At 43.8% G+C, this 13426-nt stretch overlaps 1 protein-coding gene across 6 annotated transcripts in view; it reads left to right on the plus strand.

Moving 5' to 3' along the window:
• Nucleotides 1-458: 458 nt before the first annotated feature.
• Nucleotides 459-13426, plus strand: part of Bmpr1a (bone morphogenetic protein receptor type 1A) — a 106411-nt gene continuing 93443 nt past the window's right edge. For 3 of the 6 annotated variants that reach the window (XM_075988713.1, XM_075988711.1, XM_075988715.1), the window contains exon 1: nt 459-622. The gene's annotated coding sequence lies outside the window, so the exon portion shown is untranslated. Of the gene's footprint in view, nt 623-949; nt 1246-13426 lie in introns of those variants that run through there. The other 3 variants (XM_075988712.1, XM_075988710.1, XM_075988714.1) reach the window with 2 other exon arrangements.

Consider the following 13426-nt stretch of genomic DNA (forward strand, 5'->3'; position numbering starts at 1 on the left):
AGCTTCGGCTAGAGAAGGGGTGTGCCCGCATGGTCTACTCCACGCAGTCCTGTGCCAGCGGCCCCTCCGTCACGCTGGTGGTGGCGGCGACGTGCGCGGAAGGCTGGCCCCCCTTCCCGCGGCAACCTGGCGCCCCCGTGCCGGCCGCCGGCCCTCCTTCCCGGCAGAGGGGCGCCGTGCTCCACGGGCCCTTCGGGCACTTCCGCCGAGCTCTCGGCCCCGTTCGTGTCCGGGGCGGGGCCGGCGCCCCGGGACGGGTGCGCGCAGAGCTGGCGGGTCCTTTCCAGTGCGCGCGCGCGCCGGCGCCGCTCACCCGGGCCGCCCCTCCCCCCACGCGCCGCCCCTCCCCCCGCTCCGCGAGCTCGCGTCCTCCGCGGCTGAGGCGGCAGAGATTGGAATCTGCTTGCCGGCCGTGCGGAGGAGGAGGAGGAGGAGGAGGAGGGCGGAGGGAGGGAGGGCGGTTCGAGCTCCCGCGCGAGACGAGGACCGCACGGCCGCGCGAGGGGCGACAGGGCCCGGGCCGCTGCGCGCCGAGGGCGGAGGCCGAGCCGGGCCCCGGCGCCCCGCGCCTGTCCGTGCCCGCCTGCGCCGAGCGCTGGAGGATGAGTTTCTCTGGATCCCGGTGAGTTGGCGGGTCGCGGAGTGCGGGTGCGCCGCGGGAGACTGGCGAAGTTTGGGGCGACAGTGGCCGCGCGGGGGAGGCCGCGACGCGCCTCGGCGGGGCCTGTGGGAGACCCCGGCCCCGCGGCCCGGCCCGCCCGCGCTCGCCTTTTGTTCGCATTCCCACCCCTCGGAAGACGCTTCTGGAGTCCTTAAATGGGAACGGAGCTCTGCTCCCTCTCCGGAGCTGCGCGCCTGAGTCTGGGGCTGGGTCTCGGGATTCTTGCCTGGGGGAAAAAAAAGAGAGAGAAGGAAGCGTGTTCGGTGCGGGGATGGAGGCCGGACTAAGTGCTCGGCCCGCCCTCCAACTTGGCTGCGGGAGGGCGCCTGGTTTCTCCCTCTGTCCTTGCGAGTTGGTTCACCTGTTGTTCTGCGCGGCCTCTGCTGCCATGTCTGTTGTGATTCTGCACTTGGATTTCGGAAAACTTTGTGCCGGATTGCGTGGACATCCCCCACCCCTTCCAGACTCCTAGCGGAAAGATTTGGAAAAAAGAAAAAGAAAAAAAGAAGGAAGAAAAAGAGAGAGAAACGCGTCAGGGGAGAAGAATAATACTCTGTGTGTTAGTGCCTGCCGGTTTGTTACGTGTAAGAGTCCGTCGTGGTGTCGTCGATCTTTTTCATCTGGTTAAAGGGCTGCCGGTTTTCTCTTTTAAACGGTTTACAAACTGTTCTGAGGACACGATACGCGCTCGTGTCACGTCATTTACTTCTTGAGATAACCCTGGTTATTGTATTCTATGTTGCTTTAGAGGAGGAAACCGAGACGCAGAGGTTAAATAACTTAGAAAAGTGAGCTGGAATTGCACGCAGGGACGTCGTATTCAAGAGTATGACCCGCTTACAAAAGCAAATTGTGTAAACTCAGGAGCGTCTTCCAGTTCTGCATGAAATTCTGTGTTGCCTGAGTCGTAAACGACTTGTGTGTTTGCTCGTGAGGGGGAATTAAAGTTGGGGATAAAGTAAAATGTAATTTAATGTTTATTATTCTCAGTTGAACAAAAGGGATGTCGAACCAAAATTAGCTTTTTACGGTCAAAACTAAAATATTAACACTTCTGTAGGAATTCTTATGGAAGGCAGATTAAATCGTGGAATGCATTTTTCATTGAAGCGATACTTTTGCTTTATGTGTCCCTTCTAACATTCTCAGTGGTGCCCTTTCGGGCCTTTTTAACTGCCCTCAGGTCTCGCTACCCGTTAAGAGGGCAGCATCCGGTGGGTGCGCTTTGCTTTGGATGCCTTCTAGAGGATCCCAAACCACTTCACTAATGAACACCATGTCCTTTTCCACCTATTGGAGCGTGAGCTCTGTAGTCTTGTTGTTGTTATTGTTGGTTTTATAATCAGAGTTTCACTACGTCGTTCAGGTTGGCCTCGAACTGGCAGTATAGACAAGGCTGGTATTTTGGGGTTTTTAAAAGTACACGTGTACTTAGGATCCTTCAGTTTACAAAAACTTTTCTATAGTTTTGCTATTCTCTCACGCTGTGTTGTGTTTTTTTTTCCAAATTGTTAACATTTTGAAGTTTTTTTTTTCTTAATAAAAGTAATACCTGGCCGTTAAGGAAAAATTGCAAAATAGAGCAAAGTTGAAGTAAAATTAAAGTACAGTTACCCATAATCCTTTCTGGAGAGACTGCCAGGAGTAGACTTAGTTTTCCTCCCTGGACATTGGTGACCATCTATCGACTTAACTCCTTATTGACAGGATTTCATATTCAAGAAGGAACTGTATAGCCAAATGAGATGGAAACTGTTCTGAGACCCGAAGTGTCTGTTAGGGAGGAACACAGACCGAGCTCCATCCCCAACTGGGCTGACATCCCACAGAAGTGTCCTTGTAGTTCCCTCCTCTGTGTGTTTCCTCAGAGGAGTATGTACTGAGGCTGGGGGGCAACCACACGGGCTTCCTATACTCGTGGAGCTTAAAGTCTAGTGGGGGAGACGTGTGGAAGGAAAAGTTCTATGTAATTAAGTGTAATTGTGATGATAATTCAAGTGTAGGGTCTTATAAAAGCTTAAAGTGGAGACCTGACCTGGTGCTGGAGTTGCTGAGAGACTCTAGGAAGACCTCTCTAAAAATGTTATTTTGCATCCTGACACAGTTATGAAGGGAGAAAGAATTAGGTGAAAAGGGGGGCTCTGACGTGGTGGTTTTATTCTCTTTTGGCCTTCTTCCTACCTCTATTCTTCTCTTTTTTTCTAATTATTCTAAATGGTTTCCAGGTTTCACTTTTAACATCACTTTAAAAAAATGGTTCCTAGGAATTATTACGTTTATTCTGTGTATGCTGCCTTGGCACACCAGTGGAGGCCAGAGGGCACCCTGTGGGAGTGAGTCTTTGATTTCACCACTTGTGTCCTGGGAGTTCAGGTCCTCCAGCTTGGATGGTGGCAAGCACCTTTACCTGATGAGCCTTCTGACTAGTTCTCCCATGAATTATTGTTCAGATTTTTCTGATTATTTCAAAAATTCTGATTTGCCTTCTGAGCTTGATGCCTTCTGGTTGCTTTATGTAAGAAACTATACCTGGTAGTCTAGTTCAGATGAGCTCTTCCTTAGTGGTTGGATTATGGTGCTACCTATCCTTGTTAATGCATCATGTCCTTCCTGAGTCTAGTCTGTAGCCAACATCTGTAGCTCCTTTCTTTCTTTCCTGATACCGTGACTCTTCTTTTTATTCCTGCCAACTCTGATACAAGTCTTAGTTTGTGCTGCTGTTGGGATTATAATGTTTAGAATGACTGGATAACTTTCCTTCTTGTTCTCTTTTCAGGAAAGAGCAGTTTGAATTGGGATTATTCCCTTGAACGACTAGCATATATATAAAATCATTTATTTAGACCAAGATATTTTTTTCTGTAGAAGACTTTTCAATTTACTTAATAACTATTAGTTTGTGTAAAATTTCTATTTCTTGTGTGAATTTTAGAGTTTCGTATTTTTTAAGATTTGTTTTTATTTTTAATTAGTCATATGCATGCATGTCTCTGGGTGGGCTTGTATGTGCTTGTGAATGTGGGTGTACAGGAAGGTCAGAAGAGAGGGTGTTGGGTTCCTTGGAGCTGCTGGAGTTTCAGGCAATTGTGAGCAACTCAGAGTCGATCCTGGGAAGCAAAACTTTGGCCCTCTGGAAGAACAGCAAGAGCTCTTACTTTCTGAGCCATCACTTTAGCCTTGGGTTTTGTATTTTTTTTTCCAGGAATTTATTTCTTGAGTTTTCTATAAACAGTTTGTTTTGAATATATTCATCCTCTAGACTCCCAGATTCATCCTTCACCTTCATCTCCCTATGCACCCAACTTTGCCTTTTCTTTTTTAAAATAATTTCTTTGTTGTTGTTTTTCGAGACAGAGTTTCTCTATGTATAGCTCTAGCAGTCTTAGAACTCGATCTGTAGACCAGGCTGTCCTGGAACTCAGATCTACCTGACTCTGTCTACCAAATGTTAGGATGTGTGCCACCATTGCCTAAAATTTTTTTTTAAAAATAAACTCATTGTTCAATTTGTGTTGCTCAGCTACTCTTGAGTCAGGCCTGCCTTGAAGTATTGTCAGCCTACCAGGGACCATGCCATTGAATAAAACTGACTCCCCCTCTTAACAGCTATCCAATGTAGTAACTCCTCAGCTACTGGTGGGATTTCATGTCCACCCCTCACCCCCATGTTGGGATTTTGTCTGGTTTGAGTTTGTACAGGTCTTATGCATGCTGTCATAGCCTCTGTGAGTTTCTTTGTGCAAGTGCTCTGTTGTGTTCAGAAAAAACACCATTTCCTTGAAGTTGTTCACCACCTCAGTCTTCCCGGTCATCCCCTTTTACAAGATCCTTGAACCTTTCTTGGAGGGGCGTGATATGTTGGTTCCATTTAATGTTGAGTATTCCGGGTAGCACAAATTCTAGTTGGTCTTAATAATAAAAACCCAGAGTCAGATATATGGGTTAAATGCTGAAGATCAGAGAAGCAGAGCAACCAGCCACTAGAGAGTTCTTTTACCTCTACCAGTGCTCAGACCAAAGGGGCGATCCTGTCCTCAGACTACATCTCCAGACTCCATCTATCTCCACCAAACCTCAGACTGCACTGAGCTTCTGTTTCCACCCACCATGTCACTCCTGTCTCCACCTCCCAAGTGCTGGGAGCAGCTTTGTGTGAGCATTCTCTTTCAAACAGATTCAATCTTGTGTAGTCCAGGGTGGCCTTGAATAGAGATCCCTCTGCCTCATTCTTCCTAGGCCTGGGATTAAAGGTGTGTGCCACCACTCCCTGGCCTCCAATGATTCAGCTCCAGTCTTTTACTCTCCTCTGCACATTCACCAATTGTGGGGCTCTGTGTGAATTCCCATCTGTTGTAAGAAGCTTCTCTGATGAGGACTGAGAGAGGGACGGATCTGTGGGTAGAGCAATAAGTCATTAGTAGATATTTTAACACTAGGTCTATTTAGCAAAATATTGATAGTAAGTTCTCCACTAGGGTCCTCAGTTTCTTGGCCTTGTTAACAGTGCTAGGCATGGATTCCATGTCACGACGGAATAAAATGTTTATTTGGAGTTTATTTGGTTTTCATGGTGTTCCCCCTTCCTCTTTAATTTTTACTATATTTGTCTCCTGTTTAGTTCAGGGTTGGTGGAATCCCATGGAAAAGAAGACTGTCCACTGTATTTTATTTATTTGTTCTTGTTAAGGGATAGAGTCTTGTATTGTTCAGGCTGGACCCAAATTCATGGGATAAATCTTCTTGCAAGTAGCTGGGAATTCAGCTGCCTGTCATCATACCCAGTTTATATTTAGTTTTTCAAAGTAAATTATAAGACAGGTGTGGTGGTGCATCCTTGAGCCCAGTATTTTCGAAATGGAGGCAGAAGGGAATCTGAAGCTCAGGACCAGCCTGTTAAACCAAAAACAGGCTAGACACAGTGGCGCACACCTTTAATCCCAGGTCTTGAGAGGCAGGCAGGTTTCAAAAATTTGAGGCCAACCTGGTCTACAGAGTGAGTTCTAGAACAGCCAAAGATACACAGAGAAACCCTCTCTTGAAAAACAAACAAACATAAAACAAGTAAACATAAAAATGTCTTTGAATTTTTTAAATTAAATTATTATTTTAATGTGTGCCAATCTTTTCACCCAGTATTTTATTTTTATTTTTTTCAAGACAGGGTTCTTTTTATACCTCAGGCTGGCCTTGAACTCACAGAGATATGCCTGCTTCTGCCTCTGGAGTGCTGGAATTAAAGACACAGGCCACCAGAGTTCCAGGGTTCTTGGGAGCCAGGCCGTGGTGGTGTACTCCTTTAATCCCAGCACTTGGAAGGCAGAGGCACATGGAATCCAAGAAAGATTGCTGTGAGTTCCAGGACAGCTAGGGCTACACATTGAAACCCTGTCTTGGAAATGTTAAGGTAAATGAACAAATAAAGTTGAGTCTGTCTTTGAAATCACAGCACTCTGGAGGATCAGGTAGAAGAATTAAGAATTCGAAGTCAATTGTTCCCCCCCCCTCACCCCGCCCAACAATGTGCCAAGAGATCTTAGAGATTTTTTTTTTTTTTTTTTTTGGTTTTTTGAGACAGGGTTTCTCTGGTTTTGGAGCCTGTCCTGGAACTAGCTCTTGTAGACCAGGCTGGTCTCGAACTCACAGAGATCCGCCTGCCTCTGCCTCCCTAGTGCTGGGATTAAAGGCGTGCGCCACCACCGCCTGGCGAGATTTTTTTTTTTTTTTTTAAGAGCATTGGTTAAGGGGTTTAAGGAAATTGATAGGCAGTGGAATTCATCTCAGTTTGGGCTTAGTGAATCCCTAAATCAGGTTCATCTGGGCAGTTAAATATAGAACTAATGAATAGAAATTGAATACACATTGAAATTCTTTTTGAGTGTTTCACTTTTCCTCTTGTTATGGACTTCATTGCTCTTCTTTTTATACTGTTCATGAACCTTGTTTTCGTAGCGTATAGATTCACAGTGCTAGTCTAAATAGTGGTGCTTGGCTCATCTGGCTGTAATATGATTCCAGGGGGCTGAGGTTTGCCAGGAGTAGGGAGAAGACATCAGCTTTGCCCTTTGGGAGAATAATTATTCACTAAAGAATCAGTTTGAAGAAAGACCTGAAGACCCTGGAACTTGCAAGTTTGTTTTAATGAGCTGGGCCGTAGAGGAGAGGAGGACAGTGGAAGGAAATTATGGCAAGACTTGGTTAACTAGGTACAGATGAGAAAGGGCAGGATTTGCTTCAGACTGACTCCCAAGTTCTAGCTGGGGAAGCAGAGTGATTTGAATTGATGACTGAGATGAAAAAAATGTGGAGGAAGGGCGGGTCTGTGGTGAAAAATAGTGTAATTTTTGCATTGATTGATTGTGTGCCTCTGTGGGCATACATGTGCCATCACCCCAGTTCTCTACCATGTGGGTTCTGGGCATTGAACTCCATTGGGCAGACTTAGTGGCAAGTGTATTTACCCACTGGGCCACCTCTCTGGCCCCAAGAGGTGTATTTTTTATTTTTTTCTAAGGAGTTTAAAAACAATCAAATAGAGGTTTCTGGAGCCCAGGCTGCAGCTGAGTGGTAGAGTGCTTATTTGTGTAGGTATTAAGTCCTGGGTTCAATCTCTAGCATCAAATTCTTTTTTTTTTTTTTGTTTTTTTTTTGTTTTTTTGAGACAGGGTTTCTCTGTGGCTTTGGAGCCTGTCCTGGAACTAGCTCTGTAGACCAGGCTGGTCTCGAACTCACAGAGATCCGCCTGCCTCTGCCTCCCGAGTGCTGGGATTAAAGGCGTGCGCTACCACCGCCCAGCTCAAATTCTTTTTAAAGATGTTTTTGACAACTGTATATATGGTCCTGGAATTTTACAAAGGTTTGGGCTTGAGGAAGACAATCTGGAGTGATTATCATGTAGATTGTGTGTGTGTGTGTGTGTTTGTGTTTGTGCTTTTGTTTTTCAAGGCAGGGTTTCTCTGTGTAGCTTTGGAGTCTGTCCTGGGACTCGCACTGTAGACCAGGCTGTCCCCGAAGTTACAGAGTTTCACTTGCCCTGCCTCTCATGTTCTGGGATTAAAGGCGTGAGCCACCACCGCCCGGCTTAGATTGTATGTTTTTTTTTAATTTTTTAATTTTAGTTTTTCGAGACAGGGTTTCTCTGTAGCTTTGGAGCCTGTCCTGTCACTAGCTCTTATAGACCAGGCTGGTCTCGAACTCACAGAGATCCGCCTGCCTCTGCCTCCCGAGTGCTGGGATTAAAGGCGTGCGCCACCACCGCCCGGCTTAGATTGTATGTTTTAATAGAAGGATTGATTGGGTGGTTCTCAAAAGTAACTTGCTTACAGTTTGACAAGCCCAATATATATTAACTTTAAGAGAAGAAAGACCCTACCATAGTAAGACAAATGAACAGCTAGAAAAAAGTGACTGGATCTAGTGGTGGTATTAGAGTGATATCTCTGCTCCTCACATTTTGGGGTTCACTTTTTGGCCAAGGCATTTATCCAGCAGAGGAGGGTCTCTGGTAACTAATCCAGGCCAACCTAGACCTGACTGTTGTGGATTCAGAGCAGTGGAAGGAAACCTTTTCTAGTTGTATAAATCTGTCTCTTGCAGAGATGCTTATGCATGTATGTGAAGGATGGAGTGTCCTTGGTGTCTGGGCCTTCCTTACATACCTGCTTGAGCACTGAGCTTTTAAACACCACCATAGTGGCCTTTCTAGAACCATGTTGGGTGGGCAAGTGGTAGTTTTTACCAAATAAAAGATGACGCTAGATAGATAAGGCTACATCCACTTTGGTTCTTATTCTTAGCCTTCTAAAGGTCATTTTTTTTTTTTAGAATCTGAAGAAAAAATAATTTTGGAGCAATTTTGTGGCTATTCTATGTGCTTCTTCCCAACGTCTCCTGGTATATTCATCAAATATTCTAAGTAGTAACAACTTAAGGCCTAAGTAGAGAGAGAAGACTGACATTAAGCAGTCGTTTAACTGTAGTTAGGTTAAGATATTACTCGGGAGGTTTAGAGATCTTACAACAGAGTGTGACAAGGAACCTTGCTGTTTAGAACAAGGCACGTAGAGGAGAGGGAAGATGTTTGTTTTAAAAGCAAACGTTTTTGTTGGCTTTTTTTTTTTAAATTATGAGAGCAGTATATCCAGTATGGATAATTTAGTAACTATGAAAAACGGTCCGATGGTGAATGTCTAGTGCTGTCTCTACTGCAGAGCAGCTGTGCAGTCTTGGATATCACACAGAACTACTGGGATCTGTGGCTTCCTGGTCTCGAAAGTGAAAGAGAACATGTGACCTTTCAGGTCTTTTTCCTACTGCAGAGAAAGAAAAGAGGACTCATCTTGAGGGGAACCTGTGTTCTGTGCCAGGTATCCATGGCCTGGAGGGAGAGAACCTCCTACAAGTTGTCCCCTTACCTCCACAGGTGTGCATTGTCCTCTCAAATAAATAAAGGTAGTTAAAAAAAAATAAAGGAAGAAAAATCCATGACTTCAGCGCAGAGCAGTTAGCTGCTGATATCACAGGTCATATTGTGCTTTGGGTCCTGATGGCTGGATTCCTGACTTCTGCCAGAAAAGCTCCTTTTAGCCTTGGCAGTGTTTGCAAGACAGGGGAATGGAATGGTGCCAGGTAGTGATGGCGGCGGCCAAGTGGCTGCGTCCTCAGTGGCTGAGTCGTCAGTGCACACCTTTAGTCCTAGTACTGGGGAGGCCGAAGCAGGCAGATATCTGAGTTTGAGGCCAGAGTGGTCTACAGAACAAGCTCCCGGCAGCCAGGGCTACACAGAAAAAGAGAAAAGAAAGAGTACTTCTACTCACCATTTGTGTTTGCTAAAAAACAAAAAAATTTGTTTTGCGGGGGGGGGATGTGTGTATTTCTTATTAGCTTACAATATAAAATCTAAATCATCTGAGACTACCTTTCTCTGGCTCAATCTGCATTTCCTGTGGTGTTCACTTCCTACTTACTACCTTGGTAGTCTAAGTTGCCCACAATATACCTTCTTGGATTTGCATTCTAAGTCTTCGGATCTGTATTGATCACTGCAGTACTCCTATTGCATGTGGCTGTTAGACCTTTAAAATGTGGCTAGTCTGAATTATGTCATGGTTTGTAAATTAAGTTACACACCAGCCATTGTAATAGTGCAAAAATGTGAAATACCTGTGCTTTCAAAATGTTGATTGCATATTGAAATGCTACTTTGAATACATTGGGTTAAAGAGATTATTATTTTGTGGGTTTTTCTTGTTTTATTTTTGGCAGTCTCCCTTTGTTGCTCACAGTAGCCTTGAACTCTGAACTCACAGTTGTCTCAGCTTTCTGAATTCCGGGATAACAGGTGTATGCTTATTGCACCTGACTTTTTTCTTTAACCCCTCCTTTTTTTCCTGTTAGTAGAAGATACACATCTGTGCCTAAAATTAGGTAGGGTTATATGAGATTATTCTGTAATCTTCACCTCCCATCACCATTGATGAATGCATAGGAATTAGTGTACTTTCTTTTCCATTGTCTTTGTTTCTTCCATTCTTTTCCTCCCCTATCCAAAAATAGGCCATTTAAAAACAACAACAACTTTGTTTTCATTGGCTATATATGGGCAGAATTTTATGTCAGTGTGTTTTGATTTTAATTCTTTTAAAATAATTGGTATTCCATTTTATGGATACAGTTGCATTTTATTTGCTTTTGAGATAGGGCCTTACTATATAACAGTGGCTGGCCTTTACTGACCTTGAACAAGTGGGGTCGTCCAGTCTCAGTGTCCTGGGTGATATGATTGCATGCATGTGTTCACTATTACCAGTCCCCTATTGATTAATGCTAAGATTGTTTTTCCAGTTTTATTCTCTTGTGTTATAAATAGTTCTATCTCATTCTGTGAAACTATTTTGTAGATTAAATTCTTAAAGAATGTGTCTACTAGAAGAGAAGGTGCACAAACTTCACGGAGAGTAACTGTTTGCTGTGGCAGATCTTCACAGCTTCAATCCCCACTAACAGTGTTTGTGTGTCTTCTTCCCCATTACAGTTATCGGTCTATTTTCACTTTGCTCATCTGCTCATCACGTGCGCGCGCGAGAGAGATTAATTCTTAGGTTTAGTTGTTGAACCTAAAGAAAGTAAAGGAAATTTTTTTCCTGTTCAGTAATGGCTAGATTCACCCCTACCCCAGCATCCAGATAAAGATAAACAAAGTGAAGTTTCTCTAAAAAAATACTTTAAAATAGTATTATTTAAAAATATGTAAAATTTGTTCATAGTTTTCAGCTAAAAAAAGAAAAAATATGTAAAAATACTTTAAGCTTGTGTAAAGTTGCTTTAAACTGAATTTTCTAAAATCTGTTGTTCTCCAAAACTAAAGATTTACTGAGTAAGGTTGAATGTACTATTAGATGTACTTCTCTACATACTTCTCCTACCCCTTTGTATATTCCTGCAGCTGTAATGCTATTCTTAAATTTTTAATTCACATTTTTATGTACTTTAGTGTTCTGCCCACATGTATTTATGTGTGAATGTGCCAGCTCCCTTGGAATTAGGGTTACAGATAGTTATGAGCTGCTGTGTGGGTGCTGGGAATTGGGCCCAAGTTCTCTGAAAGAGCTGCAGTGCTCTTAATTGCTGAATCGTCTTTCCAGCCCTCATGTAATGCTAGTTTTAAAAATGGAGTGGCATAATGACTTGACTCTGAGTCGTTGTTCTTAAAATTATTTTCATAGCATCTTTATCAGTTTGCATAAAAGAGTAAATGGTTTGTCCAGGTTCTTTGGTCGTAACATTGAGAAGGAATGACAGAGTCATTGATTTAGGTTAAATTTCTTTGAGATTTTCTTTTGGGTGTGTTTGTCTGAATGTATGTCTGTGTCATGTGTGTGTACTACTCACAGAGGTCAAAAGAGGGCATCATCATGCCTTGGGACTGGAGTTACTGACCTTTGTGGCCTGCTTGCCATGTGGGTGCTGGGAATTGACTTCTAATCCCCTGAAGAACAGTTAATGCTCTTAACTACAGAAGCATCTCTAGCCACCATCACCTACCCTTTTTTAAGCCTGGAATTTGGTATGTGGACCACGCTGGTCTTGAACTCAGAGATCTGCATGCCTCTGCCCCCTGAGTACTGGCATTAAAGTTACCACACTTCTTGTACCATGTGGGTCCCAGGGACAGTACTCCAGTTGCCAGGCCTTCACAGTACGTGCCTTTGAACTGTCTTGCTGACTTCTAAGTTTAATTTTTACACAAAAAAGTTACTAATTTCTTTTCTTTTGGAGTTAGGGTCTTGCTATGTACTTCAAGCTGTCCTCAAAATGAAAATTTAGCCCAGTATAGTCTCAGTCAGTCCTCAGCCTCCTGAGTGCTAGTATTACAAGCACGTATTACTACCCTTGCTTATTTATTTATTGACAGGATCTCACTGTGTAGCTTTGGCTGGCCCGAAATTCACAGAGATCTGTTTGCCTCTGCCTCCTGAGTGCTGGAATTAAAGGATTGTACCACCATACCCTACCCTGGCTGATTTCTTTAATACTAGTACTTGGGAGGCAGAGGCAGGTGGATCTCTGAGTTCAAGGCCAGACTGGTCTACAGATCAGAGTTCCAGTACAGTCAGAAATGGCTAAACAAAGAAACCCTGTTTCCAAAAAATAATAAGTAAATAAAAATCTGCCATGTGTGATAGTTTACACTTTTAATCCCAGCACTTGGGAGGCAGAGGCAGGTAGACTACAAAGTGACCAGCCTGGTCTACAAAGTGAGTTCCAAGACAGCCAAGGTAATATAGAGAAAACCTGCCTCAAAACAACCAAAACAAACAATCAAATCAAAACAAAAAAATATCAAAAACAAAATAAAAATAGAAATCAACCAATTTTGATAATGGTTACAGGGACTTTTCTTTAATCTGGATACCCAGACACTAAAATTTAGAAAAGACTTGGTTTATTTATATGTTTAGTTATTATTTTATGGGCATTGGTGTTTTGCATGCTTGTATGTCTGTGTACCATGTGTATGCCTGGTGACCATAGAGTCCAGAAAAAAATGTCAGATCTCCTGGAACTGGAGTTACTGACAATTGTGACATGCCTTATGGATGTTGAGGATTGAACCCAGGTCCTTTGGAAAAGCAGCCAGTGTAATGTCTGACCCCCCTATGTTAAGTCATTTATGTTTATTGTGCTGTGTACTGTATATTCTGTTTACCATATTTAATGCTTTCAGCCCAAGAGTTAAAACTCTTTTAAGCCGGGCGGTGGTGGCGCACGCCTTTAATCCCAGCACTCGGGCGGCAGAGGCAGGCGGATCTCTGTGAGTTCTAGGCCAGCCTGGTCTATAAGAGCTAGTTCCAGGACAGGAACCAAAAAGCTACGGAGAAACCCTGTCTCGAAAAACCAAAAAAAAACTTCCATAAAAACCAAAAAAACAAAAAAAAACTCTTTTGGTTTCTGAGACAGCGATTCTCTGGGCAGTCCTGGCTGTCCTGGAACTCACTCCATAGACCAGGCTGGCTTTAAACTCACAGAGATCTGCCTGCCTCTGCCTCCCAAGTGCTGGGATTAAAAGCGAGTGCTGGGATTAAGTGTACACCACCACCACCTGGCTGAGTTAAAACCTTATTTTTTTGTTTTTGTTTTGTTTTGTTTTTCGAGACAGGGTTTCTCTATGGCTTTGGAGTCTGTCGTGGAACTAGCTTCCTTGGAGTTGTCCACTTCCTCTGACTCGTAAATCATTCTGCATCTTCTTCTGCATAGATTCCTGAGCCT

This window comes from Microtus pennsylvanicus, chromosome 10 (assembly GCF_037038515.1).
Source record: "Microtus pennsylvanicus isolate mMicPen1 chromosome 10, mMicPen1.hap1, whole genome shotgun sequence".
In the NCBI taxonomy this organism is placed as follows: Eukaryota; Metazoa; Chordata; class Mammalia; order Rodentia; family Cricetidae; genus Microtus; species Microtus pennsylvanicus.